The sequence below is a fragment of the Diceros bicornis genome, chromosome X (genome assembly GCF_020826845.1).
Source record: "Diceros bicornis minor isolate mBicDic1 chromosome X, mDicBic1.mat.cur, whole genome shotgun sequence".
In the NCBI taxonomy this organism is placed as follows: domain Eukaryota; kingdom Metazoa; phylum Chordata; class Mammalia; order Perissodactyla; family Rhinocerotidae; genus Diceros; species Diceros bicornis.
The window spans coordinates 18,844,788-18,850,787 of record NC_080781.1 but is presented as its reverse complement, the minus strand read 5'-3'; the positions used below and the strand labels follow the sequence as shown (position 1 = coordinate 18,850,787).

Below are 6,000 nucleotides of genomic sequence, written 5' to 3'. Positions count from 1 at the left end.
ACTTCTGAGCCCATAATGGGTTCTAAAGACTTTTCTGTATAGTCTTGAAGACAAAAATTTTAAAGGCAAAAATCAATTTCAAAACCCAATTTTCAGATTATAAAGAGTTAATTCCTTTTCTTCTGACCTGATTAAAACTTTGGAGGCCCAGCTACAGCAAGAGTCTTATCATAGTCCATTTAGCATGGACTAGCCCTCTCTAATTACGGCTTTAAAATGTTTTCTAGGCTTCATGCACTTGCCCAGAAAAGAGCAGTTTGAGGAATAATAATAAATATCCTTTAAAGAAAAGAGAAACTTGCCCCTTCCAAAATTCAAGTCTTTGTGGCTTTTCACAGAAATCTGGCTCTTTCTCACAACACTTTGTGGTCAGGGCAAAAATCAATGTCAGTAGTAGCAACGTAAACTATATTATTCAATGACCTAGGCATAGAGATGGTTCTTTCTAGTTTCAAGAAGGGAAGAATGCCAGGACCACAAGCATTCCCAAGTGAAACGCTGTGCTTGATGCACTTATTGTAGGAGTTGGATGATGTTTCAGGGAACAGATGCCAGGAGTTTTGTTTTGTTTTCTTTTTAATTTCATCATGCTTTTAAAACCATTTTTCTTTCCACAGGCCCCATTAATGCCTTTGAAAAGGTCCATTCTCCTGAGTCATCCAAGAGGATGGAGAACAGTGTGAGCTTTGAGCTGAATAGAAGATTCTCCCTCCTCTCACTGGTAAGAAGTGGCTCTCTAAGTGCCTTAAATATTCAACCTTCAATTAATTCCACTCACACTATACCCCCACTGGTAATGAAGACAAATAGTGCTGCTGTCTTTGGGGACAGCCTCAATGTTTACTTCTGGTAACAGCCAAGGATATACTGCTCAGACTCGGAACTACAAAAATCATTTTGGAGAATAAATTTTTGACTCTCTACCTCCTTTTTTTCTTTGCCACCAAAGAGGAGGATCACAGTAATGGTTAAGAAAGCTGAAACAAGGAGAGAGGGCACAAAAAACCTGAATTGCCTGTTAATCTGCCTTCAGATACCCTATTATGTAGTTAATTGCAACTGTTACTTATCAAGTATGGCAGATCCCCTCACCCCCACCAGCACACTCGTATCCCCTCAGCCCATATATTTCAGTGCCCTGCCAACTGCCAGCATCTGTCTCTCTTTGTCCTTGGGCTTTCTCTTGCCTTAAACTCCTCAGCACTTCTACTCCCCCATACAAACATGAGGCCAGAAATGCCAAGAAATAAATGCCTCCCTACAAGAATAGCCTTTGACCAGTGACTGACAGAAGTTGGTTAATAAATATCTCAGTGCCCTTGTTCCTCAGGTGGGATAACTCTGAGGTCCTCGTGAGATTAAGCTCCAGTTGCCCACAATAATAATAATACAACTTTATTGTTGTATTGTATTCCATTCTTTGTTTCACTTCCCCATTCTACTACTGTGTCTCCTGACATCGCACCCTAAATAAACTACTTGCACTTGAATCTGTGTCTATAAGTCAGCTTCTAAGACACAGTTTTGGGATGTGAACTCTAAAAGAAGAGGATGAGCTGCTTTGTTAGATGGGGTTCATATATATACAATCCATCCTCTTCTATACATCTCCATTAATGGATGTTAGCCTTTTATGGCAGCTTTTCTTCTTATGATTAAATTTTACCTGATTTAATTTGGATATAAATGGTGAGACTGTCTCCTGCCTCATACTCCAACACCTGCTTCATCTCCCCCTGTTCCATGTTGATGGGTCTTCTGATGACCACCCCTACCCTGCCTATAGGTTTAGCTTCACTCAACTTCCGAGTCCTCATAAAGGTCTTCCAACACACACACACACACACATATCCAGGAGTTCTTAACATTTTTTATGCTATGAAATCTTTTGGCAGCTTGTGGACACATCTCAGAATGCTTTTAAATTGATAAAATAAATTATATAGCATTACAAAGGAAAAGAATTACAATGAAATATGATTGGTAACTTGGACTCTAGATAAGAGTATATTCCTGTACACATACACACAGGCTCGAGGAACTTCAGACCTTATCGTTTCTCTTCATTACCCCCATAAGGCAGTGAGACTTGCAATTAAATCATGGTTTCACACAATTGTTGACTTCCAGGACTCTTCAGGCTCTCCAGCGCCAAGAACAGAGTAAAGATTTTATGCCCCAGGAGAGAAGTCTTGCTTATCCATGTTGCTCTTGATTTAATGTGTCACCTCTGCCTTTTTTTTTCCATTTTCTAGGTAGGACCCACTCATACTAGTGCCCCCTCTATGGACTGCTCCGTCACCTGGCTAGCTTTCTGCCCTGACATGAAATTGTTGCCTGTCTTGGATCCCTGCTTGGTTCTTATGGCCTTAAATCTTTCAGCATTTCCTCCAGTATGCTTCCTTACTATACCCCTAACTCACTAGTTAAGGCCCTCCTGGTTATGCATTTATGATGTCTGTAAAATACTTCAGCATGGACTGCCTGACGCAAATGTGTCAGTTTTCATCTACCCTTAGGAGCGATCAGTGATCCTAATCAGGAGTCCATATCCCAGGAATGGTGAGGTAACAATTAATAAGAAAGACCATTCCAAGGATGGCTACTACAAATGTCTCCACTATATTTATCTCCCATCAACACTAAAAGTTTTGCTAATTAGCATAATCAATGGTAGAACTGGATTTTCATTGGTGAAATTTATAGCTTTCTAATTAGGCTTAAGAGATGTTAGAATTGGGCTCTCATAGGTGAAATTGGTGGTATTCAAGATGTGTTTATTGGCTAAAATAACTTAAAGATACTACCCATCTTTGAGTAAACAAGGTATGAGAATCTAGCAAGCCCTTGACATTTACCATTAGTTTTGGTACATGTTTCACCCTAAACCCAGAGCCCAGTTTTTGTTCTGGAAGATTCCTGATCACCTCTTTATAGTGGATGCTAAGTCAATCCCGCCACTACAATAGTATGTATTTGTCTCAGGTGAACATTTTATGCAAGTTACTTATGGAGCACCAGAAAGAACAGAATTCTAGGATTTCTTTAGTTTGGGATTATATGGCTCTTATTGCCTGCTTGTTAATAAATGTCTGTGTGTGTAGCAGGATTTGGTCTGAGACTTTCTTTTATTACCAAGTTGTAGGAGAGATGCCAACCCTCACCTACCTCTAAGTTTTGGTGGTTCCTGAGAGCTTCCAAAATGAACCCAAGAATTGTGATCATCAAGTTACCTGACCTCTTCACCCTACTGCTTGATCACAGAATAGTATAGATTTCTCATTATGCACCAGACCATCTCGTTGACTACCCTGACGCCAACCATTTTCCACAATGAGGATTGGGATTTTTTCATCGCATCGGGCTTCCCTCTTTGGTCCCAAGTCCAGTCTTGAGTGAGTCTTGCCTAACCTTCATCTTGTCCTGGATGGTAGGTTACTGAATCATTCCCATTCAGCATATTATGGCTGGTTCCTTACCATTACTGGTGTCAAATTCGTTCATTCATTCAGCTCTGTTATGGCTGGTTCTTCACCATTACTGGTGTCAAATTCATTCATTCATTCATTCAACAATTATTAATTGAACACCTTCTATGTACTATGTAGGGTTCTTGACCCAGGGGATATTTCAGTCAATGAGACAGATAAGATCTTGTGAGTAAAGATAAATAAAAGAGTGAACAAATTAATAAAATAACTTCATATAGTAATAAGTGCTGTGAAAAAATAAAATAAGTTTATGAGATGTGGCGTTTTACCAGAGGGTTGGCTATTTTGGAAAGGAAGGTCAAAGAAAGCCATTCTGAGGGTTAATAAGGAGTACACTAAGCAAAGCTCTTATAATTCTTTGCATCTGAGCCCTCCAGAGTTATAATAGGATTACTAATCAGTGTGATTTGCAATGAAGGGTGGCTCTGAAAGCTCCAAAGAGTTCATTTTTAATCTTTTAGGAACAGCCAGATCCTCATCAGTACCTATACCTCACCCCAAGGTTTAATCAGAGTGAAAGAATCCCTTAAAGAACAAGATCCATTTAGCTTTCTTTGAAGCAATATAATGCACAATTAGCACTTCGATTTTTTTCACTGAAGTGATCAGTTGGATCCATTTGTATAAACTGATTGGTTTAGCATTTTGTAGTCCAGAAATAGACAAAGAAAATCAGTGGAAACTCAGTTTAACTTAATTAGTATTGATGGAGCACTGAGAATCATAAAATCTGAGATGTAGAGGGCCTTTAGAGATCAATGTACCTAGGAAGAAAACGAGTTCCAGAAAATTAACCCCAAAATGCTCACCTTGCACACTAAAAGCTCTCATGTTTATCTTGCTACTTACCCATAAATGTTTTTCAAAGATTCTTGGTATTTATATCTCACTTACTGTAAAATAGTTTGTCATGAACTGTTTTTAATTTTTAAATATAAAAATAATGTAAGAACACTAAAGTTAAAAAAATAGAAAAATCACCTACCAATCTACTGCTATCAGTTTTATATTTATCTTTTGCATTTAGTGCATTAAAATATTTACATTATTTTAACCATAGAGTGCATAAAATTTAATATCATGCTTTTAAAACCTAGCATTATATGCCTTTCCATATTGCTATATAGTGTCTGTGTTTTCTTTAATGCCTATAAAATATTCCAGTGAGCAGTTATACCCTAATTTAATTAGCAAGTCTCCTATTTTACCTCTTGGGCTGTTTTTGATTTTCATTGTTATTTGAAAAATATATTAATGCATAAGAATTTTCCAGAATTTGGATTATTTCTGGGATTATTAGTCCCAGAAGGAAAATTACTATACCGAAAGATTTGAATAGTTTTATAGTTCTTAAAAACTAAAGCTGTTACATTCTATAATGTTTATAGTAATATTCAAAGCAGCACTAATATAGAGGGGTATCAGATTTAACATATACTTACCAGCATTCAGTTTTAAGGCTTTACTAATTAAGTGAGTGAAAAATGTTACCACTTTTTTATTGAACATTTACTTTTTGAATTTTCTCTTTTGTGAATTGTCTGTTCACATCTTTTTCCTGTTTATTTGTTGATCTTAGAATTGATCCATTTGTTTGTACCCTTTATAGATTAGAGATGTTCACCCTCAGGCATTTTTGCTACAAATATTTTTCCCAGATGGTTTATTTTCTTTTGTATATAATATACAGAATTATTTGTCCATATTTTTCTTTGTGACTATTTCTATCTCTCTTATACTTAGAAAGTCAGCATCCTCTGCAAAATTTTTGATAAATGATTAATTCAATTCAATTTATTTCCATTCTATGTTTGTTAGATTTTGTTTCTTTATTTATATTAGGAGCTTATTTATATTAAACTTTTCATTCATATTTAGCGTGATGTATATGTTCATTTTATCGTCCATTTGCTAATGAATTATCTCAATTTTATTTGTCTATCCTTCTTTTCCTATCTTTTTTTTTTTAATTTTTTGTTTATTGCAGTAACACTGGTTTATAACATTGTATAAATTTCAGGTGTACATCATTATACTTATATTTCTGTATAGATTACATCATGTTCACCACTCAAATACTAATTGCAACCCATCACCACACACATGTGCCGAATTATCCCTTTCGCCCTCCTCCTTCCCCCCTTCCCCTCTGGTAACCACCAATCCAATCTCTGTCTCTATGTGTTTGTTTATTGTTGTTATTATCTACTACTTAATGAAGGAAATCATACAGTATTTGACCTTCTCCCTCTGACTTATTTCACTTTGCATAATACCCTCAATGTCCATCCATGTTGTCACAAATGGCTGGATTTCTTATGGCTGAGTAGTATTCCATTGTGTATATATACCACATCCTCTTTATCCATTCGTCCCTTGATGGGCACTTAGGTTGCTTCCAAGTCTTGGCTATTGTGAATAACGCTGCAATGAACACAGGGGTGCATGTATCTTTATGCATTGGTGTTTTCAAGTTCTTTGGATAAATACCCAGCAGTGGAATAGCTGG

At 36.6% G+C, this 6,000-nt stretch overlaps 1 long non-coding RNA gene across 2 annotated transcripts in view; it reads left to right on the top strand.

Annotated features, from left to right (window-relative positions):
• The first annotated feature begins 624 nt into the window (after nucleotides 1-624).
• The window catches only part of LOC131400812 (uncharacterized), a 69,066-nt gene continuing 63,690 nt past the window's right edge, over nucleotides 625-6,000 (top strand). Inside the window, exon 1 of one of the 2 annotated variants that reach the window (XR_009217460.1) lies at nucleotides 625-721. This is a non-coding gene — a long non-coding RNA (uncharacterized LOC131400812). Of the gene's footprint in view, nucleotides 722-3,249; nucleotides 3,431-6,000 lie in introns of those variants that run through there. The other variant, XR_009217461.1, reaches the window with a different exon arrangement.